Here is an 18488-nt window from a genome sequence, read left to right as displayed (position 1 = left end):
TCAAAATAGCTATCCCATTCTCCCTTAATTCTTTGTTAGCAATCCAAATTTTATAATCATTTATTTATATATTTAAAGAGTTATGGCTACCCAGTTCCCAAAAATATAACTCTGGGTGGTATACACACCATAAAAGCAGGTTACCATGTTTTTTTTTTAAAAAAATCAATAACGTGTTCATGCCTTTAGTCAAAGCCCACTATATTGCAGTATATGGGATAGACAGAAACAGAGAGAGGTAGTTTTTGCAAATAACCTGATCATGAGCCATAAAGGGCTTTAGTAGTGATGACCATTCCACTTGGATTGCAACTAGGAACTAGTTCAGCCTGCATAGTAGACGTGTCACATGAGCATCCTGAGGTACGTCCATAACTACCCACCCTGGATGAGTTGCAGCTTCTGAATAATCTTCAAGGACAGCCCCAGGTAAAGCTCATTGCACCAGTTCAACTGAGGAATGATGAAGGAATGAGTCAGGGCTTCCTGATCCAAGAATTGGCACCGACTTACTAATGCAGTTGTGTAGAGGACCTCCTGGTCATGGTTGCCACCTGCTCATTGAGAATCATCCAATGAAACTGTGTGATAGTGGGACAATTGTGGTGGAATGTGAGCCAGAGTTGCAGGATGAAGGGGCTCTTTCCCAGCAAGCAAAGAGACAAAGAAGCTTGGATTTTTCGGTATGCAGAAAGAGAGCAAAGGTAGACCCTGGCACTTCCCAAGGTATATCTAGTGCAGGGGTAGGCAACCTTGGCTCTTTTATGACTCGTGGACTCAACTCCCAGAATTCCTGAGCCAGTTGAAGTCCACGAGTCATAAAAGAGCCAAGGTTGCCTACCCCTGATCTAGTGTTATGCAGGTAAGTGCTTTAATCTGGCAAAATTCCTGTCTACAGGCAAGCAACAATAAAGAAGTTACTTAAAAGCAACTCCTTGTGTCCTTCCTTGTTCCTTGGGCCTGACAAAAATCAGGACAAAGCAGAAGCATCTCTTCATACAATCCACAATAATTTAACTATGGAATTTGAGATCACAAGCTGTAGCAATGACCAGTCATGTTGGTTTAAAAGGATGGTGAAACAAAGAACACATGGCCTCAATACCTATATAAGCTAAATAATGGGCATTTATAGGAAAGATAAACAGGATTGTGTAATTGCCTTCTTGTCCTGTTTGTGGCATCCCCATGGGAGCTACTCATATTGAATTAGATAAGAAGACTTGTTCTCCCAAAAAGATTTTAAGTTTGGAGGCCCTGGCTGGGACAAAGAATTGCTAATTATTTGGATAGGGAAATTGTGGGCAGATTGTGGGCAGATTAAAATATACTCACTAGAGTCAGTTTTTCCTACGTCTTATGCAATTCATAAATCATGCAGTGAAATAGGATAAGGGCTTAGAAAATGAATTTTAGAAAATACTTTCCTCTCTGCTCAGAAGCTACATGTAACCTCTGCATTTTTAATAAACAAAGTTATTCCAACTCATTCTCCTGGATGGGATACATTTAACTGAATAGTCCCTGAAACCAACTTTTCTCGTTTCCTTTTGACAACTTGAGGCTTTTCACAGTTTTTGTCCAGTTAGGGCTTAGGATGGCGAATTTCTGGAAAATTTGGAACTGGATTTCCTCCCCTAATCCTGAAAATTGTCTAGTTCAATTGAATTTATAAGTGCATAAAGGAAAAAAAGTAAGTTAGTTTAGAGGCCCCAAAGTATTATTTGCAATAATCTTCTTAGAACATATTGAAGGGGCAGTGAAATGTGATTATGAACATTAAAACTTGTGCTGTCGTTAAGACCAGTACAATACATAACGCTTTTGGACATATTACTTTTGAATTATCTTTTTTGGGGGTGGGGGAGCAGGGATGGGGAACCAGATGTTGTTAAACTGGGAACCTGGGAACCTGACATCACTTGGTGAGAGCTTGGTTGCTGAGAGCCTGCAAATCAACAGTATGGAAGAGTAGAAATTGATTGTCAAATATGTTTTGAAATGAAGTCCTCTGATTGCAGTGTCTGCTGGTGATTAAATTTAGACAGTTCCTGTCAACATGTTGTATAATAAAAATCTTTTTGTGTCACATTCTTTGTCATCAAGCTTTATATCAGCCATCATTCTGCCTGATTTATCCTGAACATTTAGGCAATAGCTGGCCTTCCCCTGTTTTATACAAAGAGTGAGATTCTTATCTATAGTTTGCAAAAGGTACACATAGTGTATATGTGATTAAAAACAGCTTTAGTTTTGTTACAACATTTTTTTCCTCTGTGTGGTATTTTTTCCCCTGTTTCACCCTTTGTCAAAGACTTTTATGGATTGTGAACTTGTGTTGTTCAATAGAATCACTACATTTTCTTTGTATCACTGTTTCCCAATGTAGTATCTTCCAGATATACAAATAGCCCTCAAGTTACAACCACAATTGAGCCCAAAATTGAGGTTACTAAGTGAAACATTTGTTAAGAGAGTTTGCCCCATTTTACAACTTTTCCTGCCATAGTTGTTAAGTGAATCATTGCATTGTTAAGTTAGTAACGTGGTTGGTTGTTAAGTGAATCTTCCCCATTGATTTTTGCTTGTCAGATGGTTGCTAAAGGTGATGTCATGACCCCAGGATGCTGCAACCGTCATAAATATGAAGCAGTTGCCAAGCATTTGAATTTTGATCATGTGACCTTGAGGAATGCTGCAACAGTCGTAAGTGTGGAGGTCATATGTTACTTTTTTCAGTGCCATTGTAACTTTGAACGGTCACTAAATGAACGGTTATAAGTCAAGGACTACGTGTACTGGAACTACACCTCCCAGAATCCTCTATAGTTAAGACTGTGCTAATTGCAAATCAGTACACAAAAGTTTTGCATAACATTTTGTCAATTTTCTAAATATAGAAACAAGAGTTAATAACAAGAATATGTGGTCCTAGCCTACAATTTAATGGGGGTGCAAAAATATGCACAACCACATGATAGTGGAAGAGGATTAGAGTTTTCTGCATAATTTTGCTGCCATTTACCGGTCAAATGGATTTTCGCAATCCAGATATGGTTGGCCTGCTTAAATCCATTTATAAAAGTCCCAATTGAGAATTTATGCATTTTTTTTTCATTTAAAATAAACCCAACAAATTCAGCTGCATGCTTTCAGTCTAGGGTGTAGCTTGTGAGATCCCAGTTATAATCTGACGTGTTTGTTTGAGGTGAACAATCTATTATGATTTAGCATGATAAGTGAATCGAGTCATTATAGTTTGCATTATAAACTATGATTTAAATGAATTGGTTTAGGATTATGTGATAGCATAGCCTTAGATTTCTACATCACAATAAACCATACTGTGGCTTGTTTGATACTGTCTTAACATGCAGTGAGAACCAAGCCATAATGTTATATTGTTTATTTTATTTTAATCCCACCTTTATCACTTCTTACCAATAACCCAAGGTGACTACTACACACAATACTGCTTCCTCCTACTAGTTTCCCCACAACAACAACAATCCTATGAGGTGAGTTGGGCTAAGAGTGACTGGTTCTAGATCATTCAGCTAGCTTTTGTGGCTAAGATAGGACTAGAACTCACAGACTCCAGCTTTCTTGCCTGGTGCCTTAACCACTAGACCAGGGGTAGGCAACCCAAAACATTCAAAGAGCCACCTGGACCTGTTTCCCACCAAAAACAAAACACCAGGAGCCGCAAAACCCTTTTGATATCTAAAATGAAGATAACACTGCCTATATCCTTTTTTACCTTTATTATAGATGTGTGTGTGTGTGTGTGTGTGTGTGTATGGACATTTGTGTATACACACACACACACACACACACACATATACATACACACACACACACACACACATTAAAAATAAAAGTAAAAATATGACTCTTGGGAATATCCATACTATTAAAACAATGATCACCAAGAGAATGCTTTAAGAGAATAAAATTACATACACACAAAGGTAAAAAAAGGATATATGCAGTGTTATCTTCATTTTAGATGTCAAAAGGGTCTCTCTCTCTCTCTGTCTCTCCCTCTCCCTCCCTCTCTATCTGCCCTTGGTCTGCCACTCCTCTTCCCCCACTCTCTTTCTTTCTCTCTCTCTTTCCTCTCTCTCTCTCTCTCTCCCTCCCTCCCTCCTCCCTCTCTCTCTTTCTCTCTCTCTCTTTCTCCCCCCCCCCTATCTGCTGCTCACCTGGCAAGCTTCAAGCTGTTGTCCAACAAGCTCAGGAGCCGCAGGTTGCCGACCTGTGCACTAGACCAAGCTATATGTATAGCTACCGTGTTTGTGTTGTGTGTATATGCATGTGCGCACAATACACACACACACACTAGCTTTAAGATGAATGAGCAACTCATTGAACACAATACTATTTCCTTTTAAATAAAAGACCAAATCTTACATAAGTTTAATGGAATTCAAGGGGGTCAGATCTTGCCCTCTCGTATTTATATAACAATTCCAGGCTGATTCCCCCATTTGCCTCCTCTTCCTGATTGGGACACACTCTAACACAAAGATACAGGTAGTCCTCCACTTACAACCACAACTGAATCCAGAATTTCAGTTGTAAGCCATTGTGGATATTAAGTGAGATGCCCACATGACCACTTAACAGTTGCAATTCTGGCTCTCTCAATTGCAGTCGTTATGCAACTACACGGGTTTTTAAGCAGATGGATCAAAAGAGCGAAGGAAGGCAGGCAGAAAGGAACTCCAGCAGTGGGCTTCAGGAAGGAAGCTTGGATCTTCCTGATCCGAGCTTCCTTTCTCCAACCTGCTGTAGGAGTCACAGGAAATATTTTGGCAGGTGGCAACTTTCCCTGCCAACTTCTCCATCAACTTTCTGGGGAATCCTGTGGAGACAATTGCAATGGCAATCACATGATGGCACAGCACTTGGCAACCAGTTGTAAGTGAGAAATTGGTTTCCAAGTGTGTCAAATGCAATCACATGACTGCAGGGGAGGGGGGAAGCAGGGGGCAGTTGTAACTTTCAGGATAGATCACAACTAGATTTTTCTTACATCCATTGTAACTTTGATCATTAAATGACTGGTTGTAGAGGACTTCATGTAATATGAGACAGTGAAATACAAACTACCCATACTCCTTATTTGACTATTATAATTCAGTGCCTTCCTTGTTCCCCTTGCCCTGCTTGAAAGGATATTAGCATAAAAGTCCCTCTAATTGGTTTGAAGTGCTCCATAAAGTGCTGTGAAAACCCAGGACAAATGCAATCTGATCCCAATAGGCCCAAGGTTGCTCAGGAAGGATTACATAGGTCAAACAGTTGTGTTTCAATCAGCAAGTGTCCTTGGAGACTCAACTCTCAACTGCTATAACAACAACAACAACAACAACAATAATAAAGTTGGAAGGGACCTTGGAGGTCATCCAGTCCAACCCCCTGCTCAGGCAGGAACCCTACACCATTTCAGACAAATGGCTGTCCAGTCTCTTTTTAAAAACTCTTCCTTTCTCCTTTGGCTATGGAGTGTCTTAAGCAATAAGCAGGTAGCATTCTGACAGTTTTTCTAGCGAGCTTTTTTCCCTTTCCCTGTAGATAAAGGTTTACCTTGTGGCTGTATCATGGTCTTTTTGCTTGCAAATCCATAGGGTAATGAACAGCTCTGGTGGTTATGAAAGTCAGATCTGGTTCTGGTCCCACACTGTTGACCCAGACAATGCATCAGGAATAAGCACTACATTCCATGTGCAAAAGACTGGAAGCACATGACTGGATTGACCAAACTCTCCAGTTTGGACTGGACCACGGGATATAGTCCTAGTCAACTGGATATGCTGGACACAATTATTTCACCGTCAGGGCTGATCGGAAGAGGTTTTGTTTGACTTGCCCCATTCCTTTAAATACAAGGTTCAAATTGCTTTGAATCGAGTTAGGACACTTCATATTGCTTCAAAGAGGTTAAAAGATGTTTTGGAGGTCTAGCAGACATTGGAGCTTTCTGGACTTGCAAAGTTTCAGACTTATATGGACTGTACCTGGGCAAAGAACTCATCTTGTGCTTTGCTCATTTTGCAGCCTTGCTCCAACATTTGCAATCACTAGGAGAAATATTTATACATGTGTTGTGTCTATGCACAAGCATCTTCCTGAACTTCCAATAAAGGCAAACGTTCATGTGCACAAACCTTTTTGCAGGATATTAAAATTGCTGAAAGAGGTAGTTGGATGAGGTAATGCAAAGCAACATGGAAGTTTTGCTTTTAGACACATTGTTTCCAAAAACAGTTTGAAAAGGCATTTCTTCAGCTTTCATTGAAGGAAAGCACCCCATCGAAGATCTGCACTGCTCTAATAAAATTGAGGCAGGGGTAGAGCATCAAGTGTGTGGGTCAAAAAGATCTCTGATATTGAATAACCAGCTGTCCAGTGAGTTTTTAATCTCCTCTGCTTTTGTATAATGTATGAGGCACCAGGTTACAAACTAGGAGACTGTGAGTTCTAGCCCTACTTTAAGTACAAAACCAGCTGAGTGAGCTTGGGCTAGTCACTACTCTCTCACACTAGGAAGGAGGCAAGGACAAATTGGTTGTGAAAAACCTTGCCCAGAAAACCTCATAGCCTTGTCCATGAAATTGCCAGGAGTCAGTCAAGACTGATTCAAAGGCACACTCACAAAGCCCCAATAATATCCAGTCAGTCTCCTACCTCGCTCCCCTTTCATTCTTTGCACTATCCTCTAAAACTTACATACACACACACCCACACACACTGCTATTTGCCTGTTAATGTGTGCTGGGTGAATCCTTTTCTTGGTGTGATTGGTGCCAGAATAAGAACAGGAAATGCTATTATAACACTGGTACAAGCTAAGAACTTTCACCCAGCTCACTTATGGGCCGAGAATAAGATGACGGCAATATCATAGTGACATGGCAGAAAACAGAGATTGCGAGGACATGTTGATCCTGTGGGCAGGTGTAATTAGCAAAAGGCTCAGAGGAGCTGCCTTGTAAAATCTGCTGCTGATCCTTCTGAATTGACGATAGGCTACCAAATAGATTTTTTTTATTTTTCAATCAACCTTCTCAATAGGTTTTAGGGAAGAAACCATTCTAGGTCTCTTTGCTACTGTTAGGTATAAGTGAAGATACAGGTAGACAACATGAAATCATTGGGAAGTGGAGAGCAGTTCCCATTATTCATTGCCAGGTTGGGTGATCTGGAGATTACCACTCACCTACTCTTGATCTGGGTTAGCAGTGCCTCTTAAAAAAGCAATCTTGGACTGCTTTCATGCATCATCACACCAAACCAAAAGGCAATCCATTTTGTTTTGGTTTAAATTGGCACAAATGTAGCCATTAAGACTGTGTATCTTTATTCATGACTTAGTAATGTTATGAAAAAGTAGTCAGTTATGAGTTAATCACTAAAGCATGGCTTAATATGTTGTGTTAATCCAACCTTAAAATTCCTTCTAGAAAGGAGTGGCTGTTCTCAGGCTTTTCCTAGAGGATCTTTCTAACAAGGAGCCAGGTGGATGTAAAAAGAAAAAATAAACAGACCAAAACCCTGTGCTCAGCATTGTTGGTTAGATTTTCATTTCCCAAGTGACTCTCTGGAATCCTGCCGTTTCTTATGACCCATATTGTGACCAAAATGCTTGCAAGAAAATGAGGAGCTCAGCAATTAGGCAGCAAGCCATGGATTGAAAGATGTCTGAGAAACAAAGAAGTCACCTTTCTCTATAGGAGTACAAATTTCTTCCCTAACCCAAGGGAAGAACCCTAACCCAAAAACAAGACAAATAAATGATTTTGACTGAAACGTCTTTAAAAACTAATCCAAACCAATATACAGTAAGGAAAAGAAAAAAAAGAAAGAAAGAAAAGAGAAAGCAAAAAAAAAAAAGCAAGAAAAAAAGCTTAAGAAAAATAGAAGATAAAGAAGATACAAAGAAATGGCTTCTTCATTATTTACTTCATAAATAAATTATATTTTAACCTCTCTGTCTAAAGTTACATCATAATACTTTTTTATAGATCATCCTGTCTAATCATTAAAGCCATAAATCAAACAAATAAAAAATAAAACATCCATAAAGCATTTTCAATCACCATTTTAAAACCATAATGAAAAGAAAAAAAACAGTGAAGTTTAAATTGTTGTAGCTGTGACACAAATTTCTGTAAACACTGTTTTGTCTGGGTTCAGAGTATTCATTAACTGTTCTTTTGCTACACAATCTTTGGTTGGCCGAGTCCACCCACAACATGCTAACAAATCACATTATGACTTAACACTTAAAGTGTGAATTAAGCCATAGGCTCAGTAGAGATTATATGCATTTATTAATTGGCAAGTTTTATAACTCATTTCAGTCTAAAGATTGGCTAGGAGGTAATAAGGCAGTTACATTAAAAACATTATTTGACCCATCCTGAGACAAATTGCTCTAAGTAATTAGGATCAAGAGGAGGATGGCACAGGGTTGTGTTAACCACTTGGGGTAATGATAAGTGGGAATATGTTGCACCAGTCTCTAGGGGAAGTGAATTCCAGAGCATGTGGGCCATGACAGAAAAAACTGACTACCTAGCCCAGGGGTCTTCAAACTTGGCCCTTTTATGACTTGTGGACTTCAACTCCCAAAATTCCTCAGCCAGGGTGCTTGGCTGAGGAATTCTGGGAGTTGAAGTCACAAGTCATAAAAGGGCCAAGTTTGAAGATCCCTGACCTGGTCTATATAACATGCACTTGGCACAGAAGGAAGACTCTGAGAAGACCTCTACAAAATGTTTTTATGTGACAGGTAGATTCAATCCCAGCAAGGCAGGGCCTGATGCATCCTAATGCAATAGCAGGGCTGATCTACGGTCACTTTCAGAAGTAAACCCAGGTAGAACACATTCCTGTAATCCAATATTTAAATATATCAGACACAGGAATGAAATTCCATCTTGGCTTGATTTCATGTTTGTGTTAGAATGGTTTCCCCCAGTTGTGACTTAAATAAACATAGACAACCTCCCTTTGGGACAATTCTCTACCAAATTGTTTTGTGAAAACAGTACAACAACAACAAAAAATACAACATGCCCTTTGCTAATCATAGTTTCCAATTCTCATTCTCACTATAAATTTGTGACTAGTGCTCAACAGGAAAGAAAGAAAATCCCTGTCAAAACAATAGGCTGATACATAACTCACCTGCTACCCTTGACTAATTTTTTTGAGAACTGCAGAATTTCCCTCGACTTCACAGATCCTTTGAAGTTATAACACAATCCACACATGTAACAGAAGATTGGTCTTGAATCTTCCTGACCTTGGTTCAACCACCTCTCTTATGTCTTCTCCTAGTAATGAAGAACATGGTCTAAGTCAGACCTTTCAAGTAACTAGCTTACACTGTTACACTGACTTGGGTCACAATTGGCATATGGTCATAAGGTGGTCACTTTGACTTGGTTCAACTTGTGCGGGAATATGACCATGTTAATTATAGGGAGTGCATAGTGTAGTTCGCCTTCAAAAAGCACTGCCAAGTTGTAACTTCTAAGGATTGTATCCTCCCCATGGATTGGAGAAACTGCTGGGTTGTAACAAAAAGTCTGAAGGGAAAGAGTAGCTGAGATAAGAGACTGGATGAGGCAGGAAACAATGGGTAGGATCCAATGAAAAAGAGACAGGAAGGAAATGAAATAAATAAATATGAAATTAAGCAGAGAAGTTGGGTCTGGTGTTCAGAAAGTACCCAGATTCTGAGCACTTTCAAGCACGTTTCTAAACCACTTGAAAAAATAGGTGAAAAATGTTCCTAAACAATAACAAATTTGCAATGATTTGTTTTCAGGCTATTTCCCAGCTAGGTTGGATACCTGCATTACGCTTTAGACTTCAGCTCTTCAATATGAAATAAAGTCAATTGTATGCCAAATAGGTCAGGACACTCTCTTGTTCTATAGCTTTTAAGGCTATTTTAAGCTGTGGTTTTAAAATGGAGTGCAGTGTGTGATTATATCAAACTGTGGATGGTACATGCTGTCATTTTGTTCTCCAATTCTGTATTACAGGCAAAAACTACTGCTATTACTTTGGTTACAACTACTACAGCCACTACTGCTGCTGCTACTACTACTACTAGGACTTTTGTGAGGCAAGCGCTGCCAACTGATTCCTACTTCAGGTGACCAGTATGAGTTGTCATGAAGAGGAGGAGGGTGTTAATGCAGATAGTAGAAATTGGGATGATCTGAGAGAGGGATCCTTAAGGATGCCAGCATCCTTAAGAGAAACACTGGAATGATCCTTCCTTAAAAGACTGCCTCTGGATCTGGCCCTATTAGTCAACTATTGCCCAGTCTCCAACGTCCATGTTGGGGGGAAGATTTTGGGAAGGTTGTGGAGTGGCATTACAAAGTGCCCTAGTAAAAGCAGATTACCTGGACCTTTTCAGTTATGGTCCAGGCCCAGACATGGGATGGAAATAACATTGTTTGCTTTTGTGATGAACCTGGATACGGAGGGGAATACTGTACTGTCTTGCTGAGTCTACTTTGGCCTTTTCCACCATAATAGTGATATCTTTCTAGGTCACTGCAAGGGTTGGGAGTAGGCTCAACATTTCATAATGGTTCTCTTCCTTCCTAAATGGGCAATTCCATTTGGTCATTTGGGAAGAAGCCTTTGGGCATTCAGGTATGGTCATCCATTGGCACATGATAAAGAGTAATCTGCATGTGTAGATCTAACTGTACATCTCCACCGCTGGTTGAAAATAAAACGATGCAGAAAACAATGCCCAGAGGTTGTTAGAATCTGGATGGAGTAAAACGGGGTGAGATTTAATTCAAGAAAGATGAAATGGCTCTTAATCCAAACCCACCACAACCCAGGACCATTCCAATATGGCCTCTAGATGGTGGGGCTTCCCCAGAAAGAGCAGATTAACCAACTGCTTAAGTTCCTGTACTTATGAAGAGCTAGGGCAGGAAGTGCTCATCTTTAGATGGTACATCAGGTTGGGTATTTCCTGAAACGGATGAGCAATGCTCACCCATGACCTTGCTATTTCTTAGTCATAATATTGCAATTCACAATACATATGACTGTTTTTCATAATCATGAACATTTCAACTAGATGTGAAGGCAGCTGCCTGTTTGCTAATGGGTCAGATCCATCATTATCATCTTGGAAGATCCATTGGCTGCCTGTTTTAGTCTATGGGCAGTTCAAGAAGTTGCTTATTATCCATAAAACCTTATGTAGGATGGGATCTTATTCTTCTTGAGACTACTTATTCCAGGTAAAATCTGTCTGCCACCAAGGAAGACATATTGAGAATCCCTGCTTACTTTTGTTGGGAGAAGGTATGGAAACAAGGATTCTCTGTTGGAAGGTCTGTCCTCTGGAATAGATTCTAAAACAGCCTGATCAGGGATGGAGGGTGAGTTTGGGCCCTACTCTGATGTTTAGGGAGCTTGTAAAGACCAGGCTGTTTCCAAGAGTCTTGGCATAATAAAGGAATTCTGAGCCTGGAATGTTATCCTAAATGTAAGAGACAGCACAGTAGGCATAAAATAGATGTAATTGCAATGGTGTAGTTCTTTATATTACTTTTAAGTTGTTGACTGTTTTTTGCCTGTTGTAACTTACTTAACATCAGCCAATTTGAAACAACATAAAAGGCCTGATAAACAGACTTTGCTATGAAAAACACTTTAAAAAGTTAATCTTTAGTGTTAATTTCTTTTGATTTTTTTAAAAAGGATAATGATGGAGGATTGCCCTAGGATCCAGACACCTGGGTGGAGCTGAAATGTGATGCCTTTGATCAAAGGCCATTTCTTCCTGGTTTTTTTTTAAGTGCATTGCATTGCCATGCATTATTATTACGAGCAAGTGAATGGGCATTTCCTAGTGTTTCAAGGAGAAGAAAAGGGAGGAGGAAACCGGAGATGGAATCAGTGGTCAAGGCCTGAAAAAGTATAAGAGGAGGCTGGTGTGGGGCTAGAAGAGACAGAAGCAGTAGCGGTGACAGCTGTCATCAAATGATAAGCAAACGAGGTCCAGGAATGTGTGTTTTTCTGGAGAGGAGCAGTTGCTGCAAAGTAGTAAACAAAGTTTCCAGATGCCGGCATGGAAAATGTATAGGGAGGCCAAAAAAAGAGGAAAGTGCTGAAGAAGGAGTTGGGACAGGAGATGGATAAACTAAGAGAGGCTCCTGTGGAGGCTGAGGAAGAGGTGAGCATGGGAAAAGCAGAAACAGGTAGGCAGGTTTAGGAGAAAAGCAGGCGGCTGGTGGCCACATTTCCCCAGTATTATGCCAATACTACAACTGCCAACATCCAGAACGCATGCAGATAAGGAAAAATAGTACCCATAGTGTTAGACTGAGAGAGAGAAGAAGGAGAATAATGAATGAAAGAGAGGGAAATGTCAAACCAGGTGCCTCCTAGGAGAGAAGCAACCTAGAACTAAGGACACATTTCCTGTCAGAACAATTAATCAGTGGAACCACTTGCCTCCAGAAGTTCTGTTTGCTCCAACACTGGAAGTTTTTAAGAAGAGATTTGGACAACCATTTGTCTGACATGGTATATAGAGCGTCCCGCCAGAGTAGGAGGTTGGACTAGAAGACCTTCAAGGTCCCTTTCAACTCTGTTATTCCTAGACAGCACTGTACTCAGTGGTCAAAAAGTGTTACTGGCAGAGAATGTGTCTCAAATGGCTCTCATCTCTATACTGGATGTTCACAAAGAGTACTCTCATTTCAGAAGAGGATTGAGAAATTGCAAGGTCATATGCTCATAGTTAAATGAGAGGTACAGAGAGATCATTCCCTGATGACATCTTTCCCTTCACTCTGTAGGGAAAGATGTGACACCTTGCCTCAGAGACTGCTCAGCCGCCCAGTGGGGCCCTTAGATGGCTCCTAAGGTAGAGTAGGATTTTACAGGTAGGTCACGCTAACTATATGTAACCCCCGCCATGCTTCTTGCTTGCAATCACTAAGTTACAAAGCACATTCACATGTGGATTTTCTAATGGCCATTCATTTTTTATGCTGCAGATATTAATAATTTACTCCCAATTATTCCAGAATCAGAGTGATGGCATTTAAGTTGATTTCAAGGTGAATGTTTAATTGTAAATGTCTCCACCAAGATCATTAGCTGATTTTTCTTGTGACAGCATCTTCTGGGAAATTCCCTTGTACTGTGGGGGAAAAGCAACCTCCCTTTCTCCTCCACCCTCACCCCCTCCCAATACTTTATTATGCAAAAATATGTTCCGCCTCAAAAGTTGATGGGTATTTCATTTTACAAAACAAAACTGTATTTTTTTTATTTATGAAAGATTTTAATTCATCTCAGGCATCGACTTAATGTTTTTGTTGTGATTTTATTATTGCCCTGAGATTGTTTTTAAAAAATATTTCAAAATGCAAATAGGTTTAATTTGACTAGTACCAAATTAGGCTGCCTGGATTTAAGTTCTGGAATACTACATTAATACAATTCGGCTTCTTTGTACGAATACACTCTCTCGCTTTGATAGATACAGATATTGGGATTCAGTGCAAAACATGCGTTACAGTTTTTATTTATATAAAAGTTTAAAAAGTTTTCAAAACTCTTTTCATTCTTGTCTGGAGTGCAGATGAATTGGCTCTGCCTCTGTTTTCCTCTGCTGGACTTAAAATCTGTTCTGTACAGCGTCCAGCATCTCTTGCTGGTTGCTGTACAAAAGGAAGATATTGGATTAGATCAGAAAGTTTTTTCAGCTTTAAAATTTGTTAGTTAAAAAAAAAAATCTCAGAACCTCTGATTAAGTGGCAAAGCTCTAGTGATAAAAAATTGGCTGCATTAACAGTCAAACTGCAGAGATTGGTTCACACAAGGTGATAAAACCTAAAGGAGGTTAACAAAACAACCGTATGCACCTACAACATGCCAAGTTCAATAAATCATATCTTAGCTTCCGTAGTATATAATTGATGAGGCTTATATGGCACATGAAGACAAACCTTGGTTCTCAGGTTTTGAACCAAAATATTAATTCATTGTGAAAGAAGGGAGGCTGCTATTGCATCCAAAGCTTCCTGGCCACAAGAAAGTAGAAATAAAAGCAAATAAAAGGTTAAGACAATTGAATTACTCCCTTCTATGCAGCAAGAACCTATAAACTTTTGCTCCTTCAATACTGCTGACTTCATGGTGGGGGGGGTATGGGAAGGGGATTTGTTTTTGTAAAATTTAAAAATTTTCAATAAAAAAAAAAATACTGCTGACTTCATGAACTTCCATCTTGGCTTCTGAAGTTTCCTGAAAGAACTGTTTCCTGATGCTATATATAAGTGATTCATGAAAGGAGATAAAAAGAAAGAAAAACAGTAGCTCTCTCTCAGTTTATCTTATTTTCCTGCTCCCTTGAGAACTGCCTGTTTACATTTTCCAATATACTGATTTATGGTGGGGAAAATACGCTGTTAATCTATAGGAAGGCACAAAGGTTTATAGAAATCTTTCCACAGGGATTAAGGGAAGCTTGTGGTATTATTGTTTGACAAATAGAGTCTTCCCAAGGCCCTAACAATTGCGGTGGTTTTGTTGCCTTGAGCTTCTTCCAGTGGAAGAATGAGCAGCATGTAGCCAGCAAGACAATAAATTCTGTGCCAGAATTATTAGATCTGGGCTGCAGAAATCGGACGACCATTAAATCACAAGAGAAATAGAGCCCTGGTGGTGCAGTGGTTAGAATGCTGTATTGCAGACTAACCCTGCCCACAGTCTGGAGTTTGATCCTGACCAGCTCAAGGATGACTCAGCCTTCCATCCTTCCAAGGTCAGTAAAACAAGGACCCAGATTGTTGGGTACAATATGCTGACTCTGTAAACTGCCCAGAGAGTTCTGTAAAGCACGATGAAGTAATATACAAGCCTAAGTGCTATTGCTTTTGCTAAGACAGAAACCTTTATTGGATAACAAAGTTTGAAGTATTGTGCAGCTGTTTATGGATGTCACATTTAGCTTCGAATGACAACTGAAAGAATGTTATGCTTTTCAACACTTTTTTTTAGAAACCACAGTTAATATTGATATAAATGTCTTCTTTAAGGATTTAACTGAACTTTAGGATGTTAATACTGTCTAAATACCTCTGTGCCCAAATAGTATAATGTACTACTTGTGTTTTACAATAATACAATAAAACAACAACAATAATAATTTCTTTTTGCCTCTAATCGTCTGGATTTTTGCAGCTCAGAGTTGGTGTTCCTACACATTACACTAGGACTTCAGATGATTGAACTGTTTTTGACATAATGCCTGGACTCAGCTTATGATTTTCATACCATGGTTTGTAGTTTGATGTCTTGTCTGAAGTCATCAAACTGTAACCATAGTTAACCTATTTATGATTTAACATAGTCCATATAGTATCTCTAAAGGGTATTTCTTTCTCTCTCCCTTGCCAAGCTTTTGATGTCTAAGTCTATGAATTCAATCCTGCAGAGCTGGTGCCCTCCGTGGTTACTTTGATTAAACAATAACATCTCTCAGGATCCTGGAAGTATGCCTTTTTTTTTTTGTAGCAGTGCCTGCCCTCTGAAATAAGGTTCCCCAACAGATCTGGATGGTCCCCTTCTGCTGGGGTTCATGACAAGTTGCCACGGCCAACACACCACAATCAACTCGCCACAGCCAACTTGCTGTGGGACAACTCGCTGCAGGATGAGAGTTACACTAATATCAAAAAAACGGTGGAATAGAATCATTAATGAAAGGATGCAAAAAGAGGGACAGAATGAAATGTGGATGACAAAAATTAAAATATTTTTTTTAAAAAATTAAATAATTAAATTGAATTGTTGTCCCACAGCAAGTTGGCCGTGGTGAGTTAGCTGCAGCAAGTTGGACATGGCGAATTCGATGTGACAAGTTGGCCATGATAAGTTGACTGCGGTTTGTTGTCCCATTCTGCCTCTGCTGCTATTTTAGAAGACCCCTTCAGTGAGGGAAAATGAGACCTCTTTCTTCATGCTTGCCATCTTTTATCTTTTCATTGATTTGTTTGCCGTGAGCTGGCTAGAGTCTTGAGAATCAGTTGGCATACAAGTTTAAATAATTATTATAGGTGGGCACAAAACCAGCCAGATATTTTAGATTGGATCTATTATTTTTGTTCATCTATTGAGTCCTTCCCAAGGACCTGGGAGAGGTAGATGTTGTTATTATAAAGGAATCACAGGATGTAAGCTGTTCCACATAAAGCTGCTGTCTGCAGTAATATGATGGTGATTCTACCAATGCCAATGGTGTTCAAGTGGGGCTCCATATATTTTTGGAATTGCATGGAAGGCGCCTATTACAGGTAGTCCTCGATTTACAACAGTTCATTTAATGACCTTTCAAAGTTACAATGGCACTGGAAAAAAGTGACAGATGAGCATTTTTCATGCTTATGACCATTGAGGCATCCCAAAGATCATGTGATCAAAAGTAAGACACTTGGCAACCAGTTCATATTTATGACGGTTGCAGTGTCCTGGGGTCATGTGATCACTATTTGTGACCTTCTGACAAGCAAAGTCAATGGGGAAGCCAGATTCACTTAACAACCATGTTACTAACTTAACAACTGCAGTGGTTCACTTAATAACTGTGGCAAGAAAAATCATAAAATGGGGCAAACTCACTTAACAACTGCCTTGCTTAGCAGCAGAAATGTTGAGCTCAGTTGTGATCGTAAGTCAAGGACTTCCTGTAACATTGCTACTGTCTTTGCTTTCTTTTGCCACAGTAATTCCACTTTTATTTGCAGGTCTTTGTAATTTGTGATTTTCTCCAGTTCTTTCTCTTCTATTGTGCTGTCTCCAGATCTTGCAATGTCCATTATCCAGACTCTTTTATCTTTCTTAACAACAATTGTTAAGTCTGGGTTGTTACATGGAAGATGTGTGTCTGTTTGAATTCTAAAAACTTTAGCTTCTTCATTTTCTACTACTTAGTCTATTTTGTGGTCTCACCACTTCAGGCAAGTGATACTTTTTGCAGATATTCCAATGCATCATTGTTGCTACTTTGTCATACCATTGTCTGTAGTCAGTAATAATAATAATAATAATAATAATAATAATAATAATAATAATAATAATAATAATAATAGGAAGGGACCTTGGAGGTTATCTAGTCCAACCCCCTGCTCAGGCAGGAAACCCTATACCATTTCAGACAAGTGGCTGTCCAATCTTTTCTTAAAAACTTCCAGTGTTGGAGCATTCACCACTTTTGGAGGCAGGTTGTTCCACTGGTTAATTGTTCTAACTGTCAGGAAGTTTCTCCTTAGTTCTAGGTTGCTTCTCTCCTTGATTAGTTTCCATCCGTTGCTTCTTGTCCTGCCTTCAGGCACCTTGGAAAATAGCTTGACTCCCTCTTCTTTGTGGCAGCCCCTGAGATATTGGAATTCTGCTATCATGTCCCCCCTTGTCCTTCTCTTCATTAAACTAGACATACCCAATTCCAGCAGCCTTTCCTTATATGCTTTGGCCTCCAGTCCCCTAATCATCTTTGTTGCTGTTCTCTGTACTCTTTCTAGAGTCTCAACATCTTTTTTACATCGTGGTGACCAAAACTGGATGCAGTATTCCAAGTGTGGCCTTACCAAGGCATTGTAAAGTGGTATTAACACTTCACGTGATCTTGATTCTATCCCTGTTAGTGCAGCCCAGCACTGTGTTGGCCTTTTTGGCAACTGCAGTACTCCAAGCTCCCTCTCACGGTTACTACTATTGAGCAAGGTACCCCCTATACTATACCTGTACATTTGGTTTTTCTTGCCTAAATGTAGAACCTTATTTTTTTCACCATTTAATTTCATTTTGTTAGATAGCGCCCAGTGTTCAAGTCTGTCCAAATCCTTCTGTATCCTAAGCCTGTCTTCTGGAGTGTTGGCTATTCCTGCCAGCTTGGTGTTGTCTGAAAATTTCCCCATCTATCCCCTCGTCCAAATCGTTGATGAAGATGTGGAAGAGCACTGGGCCCAGAACAGAGCCCTGGGGCACCCCACTACACACTTCCCTCCATGTAGATGCAGTTCCATTGAGGACCACATGCTGAGTACGGCCGATCAGCCAGCTACGGATCCATCTGGTGGTGATGCTGTCTAACCCACATTTTTCTATCTTATCAAGTAGCAGGTTGTGATCTACTTTATCAAATGCCTTACTGAAGTCCAAGTAAATTATATCCACAGCATTCCTCTGATCCACTAATTTTGTCACTTGGTCAAAGAATGCAATAAGATTTGTCTGGCATGATCTGTTTTTGACAAACCCATGTTGGCTTTTAGTAATGACTTTGTTTGCCTCTAGTGTTCGCTGATTCGTTGTTTGATTATCTTTTCCAGAATCTTCCCAGGTATTGAGGTCAGGCTGATAGGTCTGTAATTTCCTGGGTCCATTTTTTTCCCTTTTTTTAAGATGAGAACTGT

The 18488-nt window shown here is 39.7% G+C and overlaps 1 protein-coding gene across 5 annotated transcripts in view; it reads left to right on the top strand.

Moving 5' to 3' along the window:
• The first annotated feature begins 11790 nt into the window (after window positions 1-11790).
• The window catches only part of TESPA1 (thymocyte expressed, positive selection associated 1), a 69608-nt gene continuing 62910 nt past the window's right edge, over window positions 11791-18488 (top strand). For 2 of the 5 annotated variants that reach the window (XM_039344723.1, XM_039344724.1), the window contains exons 1-2: window positions 11791-12235; window positions 12864-12950. The gene's annotated coding sequence lies outside the window, so the exon portion shown is untranslated. Of the gene's footprint in view, window positions 12261-12863; window positions 12951-18488 lie in introns of all 5 variants that reach the window. The other 3 variants (XM_039344726.1, XM_039344727.1, XM_039344725.1) reach the window with 2 other exon arrangements.

This window comes from Crotalus tigris, unplaced genomic scaffold (genome assembly GCF_016545835.1).
Source record: "Crotalus tigris isolate CLP2741 ecotype Arizona unplaced genomic scaffold, ASM1654583v1 scf7180000017937.1871474, whole genome shotgun sequence".
NCBI classification, from domain to species: domain Eukaryota; kingdom Metazoa; phylum Chordata; class Lepidosauria; order Squamata; family Viperidae; genus Crotalus; species Crotalus tigris.
Note: the sequence above shows the minus strand (reverse complement) of the source record. Positions and strands in the feature narration are given on the sequence as shown.